This window comes from Salvelinus fontinalis, chromosome 2 (genome assembly GCF_029448725.1).
Source record: "Salvelinus fontinalis isolate EN_2023a chromosome 2, ASM2944872v1, whole genome shotgun sequence".
NCBI lineage: Eukaryota > Metazoa > Chordata > Actinopteri > Salmoniformes > Salmonidae > Salvelinus > Salvelinus fontinalis.
The window spans coordinates 18,757,650-18,776,364 of record NC_074666.1 but is presented as its reverse complement, the minus strand read 5'-3'; the positions used below and the strand labels follow the sequence as shown (position 1 = coordinate 18,776,364).

General features: G+C 46.3%; 1 long non-coding RNA gene across 1 annotated transcript; it reads left to right on the top strand.

Annotated features, from left to right (window-relative positions):
- Nucleotides 1-10,614: 10,614 nt before the first annotated feature.
- LOC129813346 (uncharacterized) lies at nt 10,615-14,978 on the top strand. Its single transcript, XR_008753156.1, has 3 exons — nt 10,615-11,472; nt 14,134-14,291; nt 14,490-14,978. It is a non-coding gene; the product is annotated as an uncharacterized LOC129813346 (long non-coding RNA).
- The last annotated feature ends 3,737 nt before the right edge of the window (nt 14,979-18,715 follow it).

Sequence of the window (18,715 nt, the reverse complement as noted above, 5' to 3'; positions counted from 1 at the left end):
CCAATGTGAGAAATTGCCAGGAAACTGAAGATCTCCTACAACACTGTGTACTACTCCCCTCACAGAACAGCGCAAACTGTCTCTAACCAGAATAGAAAGAGGAGGGGGAGGCCCGGTGCACAACTGAGCAAGAGGACAAGTACATTAGAGTGTCTAGTTTGAGAAACAGACGCCTCACAAGTTCTCAACTGGCAGCCTAATTAAGTAGTACCCGCAAAACACCAGTCTCGACGTCAACAGTGAAGAGGCGACTCCAGGATGCTTGCCTTCTAGGCATAGTTCCGAAAACGATATGATGGCTGGTTACACAAAGAAAGGGAGTTGGGATTGAATGAAAGAGCGGAAAAACTGAGGTACAAAAGGATTGGGTCTCTATCGGACCTTATAAAGCTATGCTATCGTAAATACAGAATCTTATGCATTCTAAATAACCGCCCATTCGGAAAAGGAGAATGCAAGAAATATATTTACTCTGAGTTGCACTTTGATAGATTGGTCGAAGATGGAGGGCTGGGTTGCCCAGCTGAGATCTCCCTTGTCCTTTGAAGAATATTTCTGGGCGGATACGTTGTAGTCTGTCGTTGTGTGGTAGAACGGATACGTTGTAGTACCCTGTCGTTCTGAAGAGATTGTCCGTCCTTTCCTAGGCCATGCACGTTTACAGCTGCTGCTGATAACTCAACGTCTAGGATGTATCACTTCTTTAGTGAATAAAAGTTCAATGTTCATACCAAGTTGCCATACTCAACTCATGCTATTTTCTGGTGTAGTCAAAATTCATCCTTCCAGCGTGGCGATCTTCACCTCCACGTTGAAATTAGCCCTTTTAAATGTATGGACATCAGTCCTCACGTCATCGGGAACACAATGTTAATTTCGTTAGGTTGTAGTCGTTCAACAATTAGCAACCACAGCTCACGCTGGGGTTGACTTAGTCTGCCATGAATTGAGTCACGGGGGCTCTTATAGAAATGTAGAAAAGGCGTTGGTTCATAATTTCCAACCAATGCCTATTCACTTGGGCGTGGCCACTGCGTGAGCATATTTTGCTTATGAAAACAATTCTCTCATTTAAAAAAACAAAATGACATTTAATCTTTTCACAAATAGTTTCATATTTAAACATTTAAATTGCACAACAATTTAATGTGAATCCAATAACTAGAATGTGTAGACTTTCCAAGATACAATTTATGTCGTCCTATCATCAGTAATAATGTCTCGGACAACAACTGATCTGACATCATATTCTTTAAGTACCAACAGATACTTTCAACTGATTGGATTACAGAAATATTGTTCCGTTCCCAACCTTTTGATGTTACCATATGTTAACAAAGGGCTTTCCAAGAGTCCATTCTGTAGAGTAGAGAGAGAAAAGGGGGAAAGGTATTTATGGGGGTGTCATAAACCTCACCAACAGGGCAACGTCATGACACCACCTGGGGTCGGCCTGTCAGGAAGTCCAGGATCCAGTTGCAGAGGGAGGTGTTCAGACCCAGAGTCCTAAACTTGGTGATGAGCTTGGAAGCGACAATGGTGTTGAACGCTGAGCGGTAGTCAACAGCATTCTCACATAGGTATTCCTCTTATCTAGGTGGGTGAGGGCAGTGTGGAGAGCAATTGAGGTTGAGTCATCTATGGATCTGTTGGGGTGGTATGCAAATTGGAGTGGGTGTAGGGTGTCTGGGATGGTGGAGTTAATGTGTGCCAGCCTCTAAAAGCACTTAATGATTACAGAAGTGAATGCTACAGGGTGGTAGTCATGATGACATGAAGCCTTAGAGTTATTGGGGACAGGAATGTTGGTGGTCATGTTAAAACGTGTGGATTAAAGATTGGGACAAGGAGAGGTTGAAAATTACAGTGAACATGCCTGCCAGCTGTTCTGCGCATGCTCTGAGAACACGCCCTGGAATACTGTCGGGCCCCGTGGCCTTGTGGGTGTTAACCTGATCAAAGGTAGAAGGTAGAAGGTTCAGGTAGAAGGGTCAGCAGGGTCAGCATTTGACCATCAGGTATTCCAAGATGGGTGAACAGTGGGTCGACACTTCCACCGCGCTGGAGTTAGCACACCAGTTGGTGTTGATGTAGAGGCAAACTCCTCCCCTCCTCGATTTCCCAGACTCCACTGTCCTGTCTGCCCTGTGAATGGAGAATCCATCGAGTTGGATAGTCATGGGCGGTATCTTGTCCGAGAGTCATGTTTCAGAAAAGCAAAGAATATTGCAGTTTCAAGAGTCCTGTTGGTAGCAAGTACGCGATTGGAGGTCCACTCGATTCGCAAATTCGCAAATCGAGTGACTGTACATTGACTGTACCCCCCCAAAAAAGTTATTGTCGGTTGTATGAAATAATAGTGGATACATTTAACAATTGAGTGTTTTCAATTAAAATTCTTAGCAAAGAGCAATTTCGAAAGCAATCATTTTGTCACCAGGCAGGCCAAAACTCCATCCCACTACAACAGGCTGAAATTTGAGACGGTCTCTTCAAACAGCTCTTACACTAAAAGGGTGGTATCATCATTTCCACAATTTCACAGTATTATTCCAACCTCATAGTGTGGAAATACATTGAGTGTACAAAACATTAAGGACCCCTGCTTTTCCGTGATATAGAATGACCAGGTGAATCCAGGTAAAAGCTATGATCCCTTATTGATGTCACTTGTCAAATCCACTTCAATCAGTGTAGATGAAGGGGAGGAGACAGGTTAAAGAATATTTTTTAAACCTTAACATGGATTGTGAATGTGTGCCATTCAGAGGGTGAATGGACAAGACAAAAGATTTAAGTGTCTTTGAACGGGGTATGGTAGTAGGTGTCAGGCACACTGGTTTGTGTTAAGAACTGCAATGCTGCTGGGTTTTTCACGCTCATCAGTTCTCTGTGTGTATCAAGAATGGTCCTCCACCCAAAGACATCCAGCCAATTTGACACAACTGTGGGAAGCATTGTAGTCAACATGGGCCAGCATCCCTGTGGAACGCTTTCAACACCTTGTAGACTCCATTACCCAACGAAATGAGGCTGTTCAATTCTCCCAATCAAGTTAGCCTTAGCGACAGAGTCTCGAACTACAGCCACCAGGGAACTTCAGGAAAAGAAGGTAGAGGGACACAGAGTCAGAGTGGAGTTAGCAGGAATTTTGGTGGTAATTACAGCGGGAATGTGGGTTCGCTGAGTCACACTTCTGGTAAAGTTAGCAGTAAGGACAGAGTATCGCACTACAGCCATCAGGGATCGTCAGGAAAATAATGCAGGGAAGCGTTGTGTGAGGGGGGAATCAGTACGAATGCCGGTTCTCTGGTGGAGAGGATGGAGTCCCCTGAATATGGGTGTAACAGTAGGATTAAGGGACAGACAGGACCTGGCTCCTATAATACAGCTAGTTGTGGCTGTGGTAGTATGGCTGACGGACAGGCAGGTGTAACGGGTGTCGTCGTCGGATGAAGAGGAATCATTGGACCAAAGCGCAGCGTGGTAAGTGTTCATGACTCTTTATTAAAACTGAACACTAAACAAAAACAACAAAGTGAATAACCCGAAACCAAAACAGTCCTGTCAGGTGCAAAACACTAAACAGAAAACAACTACCCACAAAACACAGGTGGGAAAAAGCTACCTAAGTATGATTCTCAATCAGCGACAATGATAGACAGCTGCCTCTGGTTGAGAACCACACCCGGCCAAACACAAAGAAATACAAAACATAGAAAATGAACATAGAATGCCCACCCAAATCACACCCTGACCAAACCAAAATAGAGACATAAAAAGCTCTCTGCGGTCAGGGCGTGACAGCAGGGCAAAGCTGTGGCTGTGGTTGTATGACTGACGGACAGGCAGGGCAAAGCTGTGGCTGTGGTGGTATGGCTGACGGACAGGCAAGGCAGAGCTGTGGCTGTGGTAGTATGACTGACGGACAGGCAGGGCAAAGCTGTGGCTGTGGTAGTATGACTGACGGACAGGCAAAGCTGTGGCTCTGGTAGTATGACTGACGGACAGGCAGGGCAAAGCTGTGGCTGTGGTAGTATGACTGACGGACAGGCAAAGCTGTGGCTCTGGTAGTATGACTGACGGACAGGCAGGGCAAAGCTGTGGCTGTGGTAGTATGACTGACGGACAGGCAAAGCTGTGGCTCTGGTAGTATGACTGACGGACAGGCAGGGCAAAGCTGTGGCTGTGGTAGTATGACTGACGGACAGGCAAAGCTGTGGCTCTGGTAGTATGACTGACGGACAGGCAGGGTAAAGCTGTGGCTGTGGTAGTATGACTGACGGACAGGCAGGGTAAAGCTGTGGCTCTGGTAGTATGACTGACGGACAGGCAGGGTAAAGCTGTGGCTGTGGTAGTATGACTGACGGACAGGCAAGGCAGAGCTGTAGGTGTAGTTGTACATCTGAAGGCCAGGAACAGAGTGAACCTACCCCATCTGAAGCAGACAACTCTCAGACAGGGACAGGGATAGAGCTCCTAGTTGTGTTTAATGGACGACACCTCCATACTGCTGGTGTACATCAGCCCCAGAGCTCTGAAAGACTCAGAACACCTGGTAGGGAAAGACTATACTGAGAAAGAATGGTACACTCTTTTATGTTGACCTCACATTTCTCTCAGGGATAGCAATTGGTTGATTGATTGGCTGATTAAATGATTGACTGACTGCTTTCCCAGCCAAGGTGATCTCACCTGTGTGTACATGGATATCCCCTCCGCTTCTTCTCGGAGTAGGTGGAGCCCCAGTCCTGCCAATGACTCCGCCTCTCCACCAACCGCCTGTCAACAAGGTGTTGTCAATGGCAACCTGGGAAGCCTTTCTACAGCTGTAGATGATGTGAGTGGACCACGTAACCTGACAGGAAAAACTCCTGGCCTTCATAATAACTATGCATCATGGACATAAACAATTTGGTCTTAAACTTCATTATCTTTTGTCTGTATTCCTAGGAGGACGAGTGTTCTTCCACCAATCGTCTACAGAGGCTGCTAGCTGAGTCGCATCAGATGGTGGCTAGCTCAGAACGTACAACCCTACAACCTCTAAGCCCCTTCCAGAGCCGAGCTTCTAACTGTGACGCTGTCTTTAGCCTCAGCATCAGCCACGATAGTGGAAACAATAACAAAGGAAACCTCAGTTGGAACCGTGACAGACATAATCAAAGCAATCCCAATCACTACCTCAACCAGAGCTCCACCCACACCCAACTTTTTTGATTGGCTCCTGTTGTATGTGCTTTTTTTGTGTTTTATAGATACAATCATTATTCTGTCCAAAATACTACTGACAATTGTTATAATTGCAGACCTATGACTTTAAAACATTTTATAATGCTATGGAGGTGTGGGTGAAACCTTGGAGTATGGTGTAGTCCAGGGTGTGAACTGGTAGTGATTTACAGTGCTCCTCCCATCTCCTGTATTCTCCCAGCAGGATCGTGATACTCCACACAGGAACACTATTTTTAATTTCACCTTTGACCTAAAGTCTAACTTCCTGGAGGGGGGGGGGGGGGGGCATTTACCTGAGCATACCTTGAGGAACCTGGATACAGCTAGCCGCACCTGACCTTTGTTTGACTGGGAGGGCTGAGGACTATTCTATTGTTTCTACTGTAGCCATTGAGACTGGAGTCTATCATTGGTATGGCTTCCCAACCCAATATCGCAATCCAGGAAGTTCCAGTGACACTTGGGGTCAAAGGTGAAATCTCCTCCAATCAGAACTAGGGACACGGCAATGGGCAATGAATGAATTAAACTCCTTTTTTAGAAAACCAAAGGACTTCTATTTCTTATGGTCAAAGGTATTTTTTGACACATTGTACCAGTCAAGTTTGAACACACCTAGTCATTCTGTAATGAATACTCAGGGAGAAAAGGGTGTAGATTCACGTTGTCACGCCCTGGCCTTAGCTATCTTTGTTTTTGTTATTATTTTAGTTAGGTCAGGGTGTGACATGGGGAATGTATGTGTTTTTGTAGTGTCTAGGGGTGTTGTATGTGTATGGGGCAGTGTCTAGTGTAGTTGTCTAGGTAAGTCTATGGTTGCCTGAAGGGTTCTCAATCAGAGACAGCTGTCATTCATTGTCTCTGATTGGGAGCCATATTTAAGGCAGCCATAGGCATTAGGTTAATGTGGGTAATTGTCTATGTTGTACGTTTGTAGCTTGTGTGTGCACTTACGTCTATAGCTTCACGATCGTTTTTTGTTTTGTAAAAGTGTTTGTTTCGTGTTTCGTCATCTTTAATAAAAGAAGATGTCTTCATATCCCGCTGCGCCTTGGTCCGCTTATTATGACGATCGTGACAGAATTACCCACCAACAAAGGATCAAGCAGCGGTGTAACGGGAGAAAGCAACAGGACCCACCTACACAGGATTTCTGGACATGGGAGGAAATACTGGACGGTAAAGGGCCATGGGCTCAACCTGGAAATATCGCCGCCCTCGTGAAGAGCTGGAGGCAGCTAAAGCCGAGAGGCGGCGGTATGAGGAGGCAGCACGGAAACTAAGAGAGTGCCGGAGCCCGCCTGGGATTCTCTGGCGCAGTGCGAGGAGGGATACCGGCGAATGGAGGCAGCACGGCGAAACGGTAGGAAGCCTGAGAGACATCCCCAAAAAATTCTTGGGGGGGGGGGGGGGGCATTTGGAGCAGTCGGCGAAGTTGTGGGGTGAGTCTGAGATTGTCGAGGAGTTATTGGACAGATTGGAGGAGAGTGAACGAAGGGGAGATTATGAGACATTCGAGGAGTTGTTGACGAAATTGGAGGAGAGTGAAGAGAGAGAGCTGTTGATTTGGCAGGGTATGCATGGCATTCTCCCTGAGGAGCGTGTTAGCTGTCCGATGCCACCTGTGTCAGTTCCTCGTACTCAGCCTGAAACGTGTGTTAAAGTTCCGGAAGATTTGATGCCGGCTATACACACCAGGTCTCCAGTACACCTTCACAACCCGGTGTGTCCTGTTCCTGATTCTTGCACTCATCCTGAGATGCGTGTCCCCAGCCCGGTACCACCTGATCCGGCACCACGCACTAGGTCTAATGTGCGTCTCCAGAGTCCTGTACGCACTGTTCCTCCTCCACGCACTAGCCCTATGGTGCGTGTCTCCAGCCCATTAACACCAGTACCGGCACCACGCACCAAGCCTCCTGTGCGTCTCCAGAGTCCTGTGCGTCCTGTTGCTGCTCCCCGCACTAGTCCTGAGATGCGTGTCTCCAGCCTGGTACCACCAGTGCCGGCACCACGCACTAGGCCTATTGTGCGTCTCCAGGGTCCAGTGTGCCCTGTTCCTGCTCCCCGCACTAGCCTTGAGGTGCGTGTCTCCAGTCCGGTACCACCAGTTCCGGCACCACGCACCAAGCCTCATGTGCTTCTCCAGAGCCCTGTACGCACTGATCCTTCTCCCCGCACTCGCCCCGAGGTGCGTGCCCTCAGCCCGGTACCACCAGTCCCGGTACCACGCACCAGTCCTATAGTGCGTCTCGAGAACTCAGTGTGCCCTGTTCCTGCTCCCCGCACTAGCCTGAAGGTGCGTGTCCTTAGCCCGGTACCTCCAGTTCCGGTACCACGCATCAGGCCTACAGTGCCTTCTCAGCCGGCCAGAGTCTGCCGTCTGCCCAGCGGCGCCTGAACTGCCCGTCTGCCCAGCGGCGCCTGAACTGCCCGTCTGCCCAACGCCGCATGAACTGCCCGTCTGCCCAACGCCGCATGAACTGCCCATCTGTACTGAGCCTTCAAAGCCGCCAGTCTGTACTGAGCCTTCAAAGCCGCCCGTCTGTACTGAGCCTGCAAAGCCGCCCGTCTACCATGAGCCTTCAGAGCCGTCCGCCAGACAGGAGCCGCCAGAGCCGTCCGCCAGACAGGAGCCGCCAGAGCCGTCCGCCAGACAGGAGCCGCCAGAGCCGTCCGCCAGACAGGAGCCGCCAGAGCCTTCCGCCAGACAGGAGCAGCCAGAGCCTTCCGCCAGACAGGAGCAGCCAGAGCCTTCCGCCAGACAGGATCAGCCAGAGCCTTCCGCCAGACAGGATTAGCCAGAGCCTTCCGCCAGACAGGATCAGCCAGAGCCTTCCGCCAGACACGACCAGCCAGAGCCGTCAGCCAGACACGACCAGCCAGAGCCGTCAGCCAGCCACGACCAGCCAGAGCCGTCAGCCAGCCACGACCAGCCAGAGCCGTCAGCCAGCCACGACCAGCCAGAGCCGTCAGCCAGCCACGACCAGCTAGAGCCGTCAGCCAGCCACGACCAGCCAGCCACAACCAGCCAGAGCCGTCAGCCAGCCACGACCCGCCAGAGTCGTCAGCCAGCCAGGACCCGCCAGAGCCGTCAGCCAGCCAGGATCCGCCAGAGCCGTCAGCCAGCCAGGATCCGCCAGAGCTGTCAGCCAGCCAGGATCCGCCAGAGCCAGCCAGCCAGGATCCGCCATCCAGTCCGGTGCTGCCCCTCAGTCCGGAGCTGCCCCTTAGTCCGGAGCTGCCCCTCAGTCCGGTGTTGCCCCTCAGTCCGGTGTTGCCCCTCAGTCCGGTGCTGCCCCTCAGTCCGGTGCTGCCCCTTAGTCCGGTGCTGCCCCTTAGTCCGGTGCTGCCCCTTAGTCCGGTGGGGTTAATTTGGAGGGTGACCATTTGGAGGAGGCTACAAAAGCGGTTATTGACAATGGTGGAGTGGGGGCCACGTCCCACACCCGAGCCGCCGCCATGATGGGGCCCACCCCGGACCCTCCCCTTTCTGTGTCAGGTTTTGCGGCCGGAGTCCGCATCTTTGGGGGGGGGGGGGGGGGTACTGTCACGCCCTGGCCTTAGTTATCTTTGTTTTTGTTATTATTTTAGTTAGGTCAGGGTGTGACATGGGGAATGTATGTGTTTTTGTAGTGTCTAGGGGTGTTGTATGTGTATGGGGCAGTGTCTAGTGTAGTTGTCTAGGTAAGTCTATGGTTGCCTGAAGGGTTCTCAATCAGAGACAGCTGTCATTCATTGTCTCTGATTGGGAGCCATATTTAAGGCAGCCATAGGCATTAGGTTAATGTGGGTAATTGTCTATGTTGTACGTTTGTAGCTTGTGTGTGCACTTACGTCTATAGCTTCACGATCGTTTGTTGTTTTGTTTTGTAAAAGTGTTTGTTTCGTGTTTCGTCATCTTTAATTAAAGAAGATGTCTTCATATCCCGCTGCGCCTTGGTCCGCTTATTATGACGATCGTGACACACGTGCAGAGCGCGGCAGGTGTTTTATTTCGCCTTCGCAGAAGGCAGCAATCGTGGTCACAGGCAGGCAATGGTCATACACAGCTGGCAAACAGGCAGGTGAATCAAAACTAGGACTGAAGGCTATAACTGGTTCTCACAAACGAGCTAGGAAAAGGCTTAGTAGAGTCAAAACGATCAATACCTCACAAAGGCACAAACAGAATGAACTGAACTAAATAAGGAGCTGATGAGACCAGGTGAGTAACTAACACAGGTGAAATCAATGAACAAAAATTAAAGACAGGACTACGTTCAAGAACACAATGAAACAAAACACAAGGTTGACAAAGAAAATAAATACAGAACCTTACACATTCCAGGGTTTTTCTTTATTTTTACTATTTTCTACATTGTAGAATAATAGTGAACACCTCAAAACTATGAAATAAAACATATGGAATCATGTAGTAACCAAAAAAAGGTTAAACATAGTCCCGGACTTGAACCCGATCGAACATCTCTGGAGAGACCTGAAAATAGCTATCCCCATCCAACCTGACAGAGCTTGAGAGGATCTGCAGAGAAAAATAGGAGAAACTTCCCAAATACAGATGTGCCAAGCTTGTAGCGTTATACCCAAAAAGACTTGAGGCTGTAATTGCTGCCAAAGGTGCTTCAACAAAGTACTGAGTAAAGGGTCTGAATACTTATGTAAATTTGACATTTCTATTTTAACATTTTAATACATTTGCAAAAATGTCTAAAAACATGTTTTTGCTTTGTCATTATGGGTATTGTGTGTAGATTTATGAGGAAAAAATAATTTCAGCAATTTTAGAATAAGGCTGTAACCTAACAAAATTTTGAAAAAGTCAAGGGGTCTAAATACTTTCCGAAGGCACTGTACACCACCTAGTGTATCCTTGCCTTCAATGTCCTATTATGTTAACTTAGCTTATGTAACATGTTACATCAAAATACTTTATCCTGTAGACACACCTTTCTGGTATGAATAAGTACATAGATTCTTTCCTCCCCAGCACAAGGTTATTCCAGGTGACCTGGAGGCCACAGACGAGACGGTGGAGAAAGAGGCAGGGATTGACGTCAACAAAATGTGAGTTTCTGTCTCCTCTGCCAAAACAGTCATTAGCATCATACTGTACCCATAGGCGGAAATCCCAGGGGGGACGGGGGGGACACGACCCCTCCATCTTGGGAAAAATATGATTTGTCCCCCCCAATATATCACTGTAAACATAACTATGTAATTTCAATAATATTAATAATACGCAATGAAAGCACTTGTGCTGATTATAGACACTTAATAGCGCATTTAAATTTCAAAAGATTGCGACCCCCCCCGCCCTTTACCTGGCAATGGTTTGATCCACTGCCAGTTCTTTAGCTGGCAAGGTAATAAAGGGTTTGTATCTACTGTCCGAAAGGGACATGTACGTAACTGACGTGAGGTTAATCCAGTCAATCCATAGCAGGTCCATAGCAATGTTATTTATTTATTTTTATGTTGACAGGGTTCACACACTAGTTGAATTTGCAGAGCTAGCGCGCAAACTAAAGCAAACATTAACTATCAAGCTAGTTAGTACCTATTCCATTTATGTGGCGTCGTTAAAGATGGAATCTTTGCTATCGTCAGTTTATTCCAAGATCAGCATGCAGCTGTAGTGCTTCGACGTCCCTGTGATAAGGTTAGCAATAAACTGAAGTCCAAACTGAACAGAACAGAACTACACTCTCTTCTACCATTGTCTTAAATATATATAATGGTCTCGTTGCAAAAGATAAATTGTCGCTAGTGAACTTTTTTTATTTTATTTTATTTCACCTTTATTTAACCAGGTAGCAAAGATTATAGCAAACACACAGAAACGGAATTGGTGCTCGCTAGCTTTACAAATTCAGCTATTGTTGGAAGCCAGCCAATATGAAACAAACTATTTAAATTACAAAAGGTTGCAGCATGTGTTGTGTAAATGTGTGTGTGTGCAGCTAGGCCAGCCAGCCAGCCAGGTAGAAAAATGGCAGAAAAAAGTAAGAAGACGGACATCAGAGTATTTGTCAGTACACCAAAACGCATAGTAAGAACTCTAGTATCCTAATATCTCAAAGACTAGTTGATAAAATGTTCATAAGAAAGAAGTGAAATGCTAATGGAAATGTTTCACAATGATGTCATTAGGCAGAGCAGGCAACAGATGGCACACAGACAGCAGAGCTGGGGACAGATATGCAGGGACAGACTGGCAGAGACAGGGAGTCTCAGGTAAGTTTGTTGAGTCTTTGTTTGGCAACATTATGAAAGGTTCTCAATTTTTTTGACTTGTAAAATAGGGACATAATTGGAAAATGCCATGGCTTGTCCCTGTCTTGTCCCTTCCTGGCTTGTCCCACTCTCAACTTAAACTGGTGACTAAACTAAGATTTGTTTACGGCAATGGTATTGCTGTTGTGATTAATTGTGTAGTTTTGGGTACCGATAGTTAGGAGTACGGCAAACACCTTATTTATTTTCTAGGAGACCGGCTGAGTCAGTTAGGGGGGTGAAAGGGAAAGAGCCAGGAAGAGAGACTTCAGAGGACAGTGTCACAGCCACGGCAGGACCAAGTGTCACCCTTGTTGCCAGCAGCACCAGTATAGGGGACAGTGGCACAGCATTGTCCAGTTACCACAGTGATGGCACAAAACCATATCAGCCACACCCACAATTTATAGAACCGCAAACTTGCCAACAGAGTGTTGACGTTTCAAGAGAGATGGTTTCGCGATTTCCCCTGGCTACATTATAATCCATCAATAAAAGGAGTGTTGTGTTTTCACTGTAGCCAAGGGTTTTCAAGCCAGCCATCTTTTGGCCAAAGAGCTGATGCTGCCTTCATTAGTGCAGGATTTAGGAACTGGAGAAAAGGCATTGAAAAGTTCACAGCACATCAAAATTGCCAAACCCACCGCCACTTTGTAATTGTAACAGCACACCAGCTAAATCCAATCAGTGTCCAGTTATGTCCAGCGCGTGGGTTAAACAGCTGGATGACGCAAGGCATTGCTTGATGAAAATTGTTAGTTCGGTGCGGCATGTAGTAAGACAGGGACAAGCCTTTAGAGGCCACACGGATGACAGTGGGAATTTATACCAGATTTTGAAACTTAGGGCAGAAGAGGATGATCCCATTTTACTGAAGTGGTTAACAGAGCGTACCACAATGTACACAGGCCCCAAAGCACAGAATGAAATTCTGAACATCATGGCCAATAGTCATTCGAGGCATTGCAGCTGAGATTAGGTCTCTTCCGATTGTACAATTTTCATTAATTGTTGATGGTACTCAAGATGTCTCTGGTGCTGAACAGGAGAGTGTCTGTCTGCGTTATGTTGACCATGACCATGTCCCTCACAAGGAGTTTATTGGGCTATACAGGGTGTCGGAGACAACAGGCGAGGGCATTGCGAAAGTGCCAACTGATGTGTTGTTGAGGAAACCCGCAAACATATGCTCGGTTCTTTTGTTCAGTAGTGTGTATAGCAGTGGTTCTCAACCTTTTTGGGGTACTGGAACCCCTGCATATTTTGAGGCAAGGCAGGCAAGGTTTTGAGCAGTCCTCAGGGACCTCCACCCCCTCTATATTATATGTAAACTTACTGGAAACCTTGTGGTACTGACTACATTCATTACACTTTTTTATTTCACGGACCCCTTGCAATTGTCCATGGACCCCTGTTTGAGAACCCCTGGTGTAATTGATATTTGTTCTTTTGTTTAGTAGTTTTCAGGACACTTACAAATGATTTATTTCATGTTATTTTATTTTAAATGGCCTACTTTGTGCGACATACTTGTCCATAGCTGCTGTTTGAAGAGTTGAGACACTGACTGAGTTGAGACACTGACTGAGTTGAGACACTGGCTGAGTTGAGACACTGGCTGAGTTGAGACACTGGCTGAGTTGAGACACTGGCTGAGTTGAGACACTGGCTGAGTTGAGACACTGACTGAGTTGAGACACTGACTGAGTTGAGACACTGACTGAGTTGAGACACTGGCTGAGTTGAGACACTGGCTGAGTTGAGACACTGGCTGAGTTGAGACACTGGCTGAGTTGAGACACTGGCTGAGTTGAGACACTGGCTGAGTTGAGACACTGGCTGAGTTGAGACACTGGCTGAGTTGAGACACTGAAGGATATTTTGTTTGATTTATTTGGGTTTTTCATTGCAGTAGTTATTTTGCTTTTAGAACTACTTATTTTAAGCTTTTTGTTCTTGCAAAGATATTGTAGACTCAGGCCAGGTGGACATATTTAATGACTATATAAATGTATCAGAAAAAGTCCAATTAAAAGGTCAATTCAATACGGAGACCAACTTTGTGATGGTTCTCAATGAAGATTCTTTTAGATGTGATCACACCATGTTCATTGTATTTATGAAAACTACACCCATACAGTGTACAGTACCATTGTCACCTACTGACCTTTCTTGATATTGCTGGTTGTAAGTACGAATACCTGCATACATACTGGACTGGTAAGGAGCACTGCTATAACTATTATTAGTAGTAGAATTATAATGATTTAAACATTTGAACAAGTTGGGAAAACCCTTCAATTAACTACTGTACCTATCAATTATCCAGTTGTAGGAATTATGGTTCCTCAATATACATTTAACAACGTATGCTATGTGTTACAGCACTACTTTTGGTGTCCCCCTCAGGAATTGCTCTTGAGAAAATTTAATGTAATTGTCCCCTCCAAGGTTGATCTCAGATTTTCGCCCCTGACTGTACCCCCAAACTCCTATAATATTATGGATGCAAATGTCTTTCTCAAAACCAAATCGGGGGTTGTCGAGTTGTTTCTGAGGTGAGCTACGTTTGCAGGTGTTAAGTGTTCTCTGTAACACTATAAGGGGTTCTCTTCTCTATAGATTTGATATTACTCAGGAGCTGCTAGATTACTTGGATGCTACCTCTGTCCCAGCACAAATCCTTTCCCCTTCCAAATAACCCAGTAGAACTCACCAAGCCACCCTTCACTTCAAGGAAACCTTCCATCTTCCACAAAACAGGAACCCTGTTCAGTAAGGTAAGAATCCTAATTAACTGTTGTAGCTAGTATTAATCAGCCTCATTGTCACAGGCATTAAGGTTATCAGTATATGAACAGGTCAAGGACCTAAGGCCTAAGGATGGGAGTGAGTGATTGTGTTGGAGCCAGGTTGAATACCCACAGGGATTGAATTGTGATGTCATTGGTGATTTGTTTTTCCTCTGTTTGTTGCAGTTCCGAAAGACGTGGAACAGAGGAATCCTGACTCCGAAATGTTAGAATCCTGACTTTGGAGTGAGAAGATTCTACCAGTCTGGATACCTTATCATACCTGTAACATCACCTGTGTACATAATGGTTAATAATAATATTATGATTATTTACTAAAATAATTCTCAAAATGTGCTAACTTATATGACTTTACTCGCTTTAATCTAAGAATGTGTATTATCTTTCTACTTGAAAGAGCAGTCATCTCTTGACCACTGCAGTGCTTTAATGATGAATGGTGTCTAAACCAACATCCCAATGCCTTGTCCAAATGCCCCCAAACTGCTTGAATAGGTAACATGATAAACGACCAATCAATGTACAGCTGACTATTAGACAGAAACTTTACATAGTTCCTTGTATGTGAGTAGACTTACTTTACATAGATTTTGATATTTGTAACATGTATTTAGATAAACAGACATTTTAAATAAATATATACATTTACATATGTCCTGAAGTGTAGATTTAGTCTTTGTGATTGACTGGAGAAATGACCAGTGGGGCTTTATTGCGACTGTGATTGACCCCTGGGCTGAAGTATGGATTGAGTGTGTCAGCAAAGTTTGTATTTGTATTTATTATGTTTTTATTTGTCACGCCCTGATCCGTTTCACCTGTCTTTGTGCTTGTCTCCACCCCCCTCCAGGTGTCACCTATCTTCCCCATTATCCCCTGTGTACTTATACCTGTGTTTTCTGTTTGTCTGTTGCCAGTTCGTCTTATTTGTCAAGCTTACCAGCGTTCGTCCTGTCAGCGCCTGTCTTTTTCTCTGCATCTCGTTTTCTCATCCTCCTGGTTTTTGACCCTTGCCTGTCCTGACCTTGTACCTGCCCACCTGACCACTCTGCCCGTCCCGGACCCCGAGCCTACCTTTGCTCCACCTCTGGATTATTGACCTATGCCTGCCTGCCGTCCGGTACCTTTGCTCCACCTCTGGATTACTGAACTCTGCCTGTCCCTGACCCTGAGCCTGCCTGCCGTCCGGTACCTTTGCTCCACCTCTGGATTACTGAACTCTGCCTGTCCCTGACCCTGAGCCTGCCTGCCGTCCGGTACCTTTACTCCACCTCTGGATTACTGAACTCTGCCTGTCCCTGACCCTGAGCCTGCCTGCTGTCCGGTACCTTTGCTCCACCTCTGGATTACTGAACTCTGCCTGTCCCTGACCCTGAGCCTGCCTTGACCTGTTGTTTGCCTGCCCCTGGTGTTACAATAAACATCGTTACTTCACACAGTCTGCACTTGGGTCTCACCTTGATTCCAGATATTATTATGCCAAGGCAGCAGCTACTCTTCCTGGGGTCTCGCAAAATTAAGGCTGTTATACAATTTGATGCCTTCAAGTTGTAGCCCATGAGGAAGTAGATATGGCATTGAGCTCCCACATCATAAAAGGATACCCACCCTTGTTCGTAGTCTACGTACACCCCGACCCTGGGGTCAAGGAGAGAGGAACAGGAGAGTCACCAAGAGCTTTGTATGTGCTCCCATCTCTCAGCTATATCAACTAGTATTCATTCTCAGGGTTTAGTAAAACACTGCCCTTCCTGTTTATGGACTCTCTCGCCACTCCTAATGTCCAGTCAGTCTTCCCCTTCACCATTACTTTGTAATAACACCTCCCTGTGGAAAAGCCCTCCTTTCCCAGGACACTGACGCTCAGATTAAATTATGCTGAGTAGTCTGGAAGATTCTTTCTTTGCTCTCCTCTTCTCGGGTCTCTCCGTGTCACTTGTTTCCCGTCTGAAGACAGGAGGAGAGAGAGAGAGATGAGCCGTATCAGGATCCAGAATCACATCCACTGTGGAGAATCAAGAAAGACAGAGTTGCCCGCTGAGCAAAGTGTACATAGTGAATACAGTGTTTTTTTGTAGTTTTATGAAATGAGTGGTTCGAGCCCTGAATGCTGATTGGCTGACAGCCGTGGTATATGAGACCATGTACCACGGGTATGTCAAAACATGTATTTTTACATTGGTAAACAGTTTATAATACCAATAAGGCACCTTGAGGGTTTGTGGAATATGGCCAATATACCACGGCTAAGGGCTGTATCCAAGCACTCTGCATTGTGTTGTGCTTAAGAACAGCCCTTAGCCGTGGTATATTGGCCATATACCACACCCCCTCGTGCCTTATTGCTTAATTATACAACGTGTGGGTCTAATCCTGAATGCTGATTGTGTACAGTGATGAATATATTGTACTGGTTCATTCCAGTATGTTAGGTACAGTATGGTTAGGTACAGTAGGTATGGTGGGAATGTGCCTGCACTTTTCTGCATCTTCTGAAACTCTGAAAAATGCTCAACATACAAAAAACACTATATGAATAAATGCTATATTTGAAGAAGTAAAAAAATATCCACAGAAACAAACTCAGACTAGCACAATACACAGACTACACATCTCAAAGCATTACTTCCTTACCTGTTGTAAACCATCACATGTTATTATTGAATGCCTTCATCTTTCCACTGTTGTACCAGTCTGGAGATTCCCTGGGGTAAGGAACAGCTGCAGGAAAAGAGGCTATGCCACCAGACCGCTTTGGGGCCTCGAGCCTCTCCTCTAATGCAACAGGAACAGCACCAATGTTGATATCTGAGAAACTATGATGAGTTCTAGGAATGTTATCTCATCTGATGTTGTACAGTAAAAAATGACAGTATGACAACACTCCTGCTATTCCAGTTTACAGAGCAAATCATAAACTCAGCAAAAAATGAAACATCCCTTTTTCAGGACCCTGTCTTTCAAAGATAATTTGTAAAAATCCAAATAACTTCACAGATCTTCATTGTCAAGGGTTTAAACACTGTTTCCCATGCTTGTTCAATGAACCATCAACAATTAATGAACATGCACCTGTGGAATGGTCGTTAAGACACGAACAGCTTACAGACAATAGGTAATTAAGGTCACAGTTATGAAAACGTAGGACACTAAAGAGGCCTTTCTACTGACTCTGAAAAACACCAAAAGAAAGATGCCCAGGGTCCCTGCTCATCTGCGTGAACGTGCCTTAGGCATGCTGCAAGGAGGCATGAGGACTGCAGATGTGGCCAGGGCAATAAATTGCAATGTCCGTACTGTGAGACGCCTAAGACAGCGCTACAGGGAGACAGGACGGACAGCTGATTGTCCTAGCAGTGGCAGACCACGTGTAACAACACCTGCACAGGATCGGTACATCCGAACATCACACCTGCGGGACAGGTACAGGATGGCAACAACAACTGCCCGAGTTACACCAGGAACGCACAATCCCTCCATCAGTGCTCAGACTGTCCGTAATAGGCTGAGAGAGGCTGGACTGAGGGCTTGTAGGCCTGTTGTAAGGCATGTCCTCACCAGCAACAACGTCGCCTATGGGCACAAACCCACTGTCGCTGGACCAGACAGGACTGGCAAAAAGTGCTCTTCACTGACGAGTCGCGGTTTTGTCTCACCAGAGGTGATGGTCGGATTCGCGTTTATCGTCGAAGGAATGAGCGTTACACTCTGGAGCGGAATCGATTTGGAGGTGGAGGGTCCGTCATGGTCTGGGGCGGTGTGTCACAGCATCATCAGACTGAGCTTATTGTCATTGCAGGCAATCTCAACGCTGTGCGTTACAGGGAAGACATCCTTGTACCTCATGTGGTACCTTTTCTGCAGGTTCATCCTGACATGACCCTCCAGCATGACAATGCCACCAGCCATACTGCTCGTTCTGTGCGTGATTTTCTGCAAGACAGGAATGTCAGTGTTCTGCTATGGCCAGCGAAGAGCCCGGATCTCAATCCCATTGAGCACGTCTGGGACCTGTTGGATCGGAGGGTGAGGGCTAGGGCCATTCCCCCCAGAAATGTCCGGGAACTTGCAGGTGCCTTGGTGGAAGAGTGGGGTAACATCTCACAGCAAGAACTGGCAAATCTGGTGCAGTCCATGAGGAGGAGATTCACTGCAGTACTTAATGTAGCTGGTGGCCACACCAGATGCTGACTGTTACTTTTGATTTTGACCCCCCTTTGTTCAGGGACACATTATTCCATTTCTGTTAGTCACAAGTCTGTGGAACTTGTTCAGTTTATGTCTCAGTTGTTGAATCTTGTTATGTTCATACAAATATTTACACATGTTAAGTTTGCTGAAAATAAACACAGTTGACAGTGAGGACATTTCTTTCTTTTTTTATCTACACA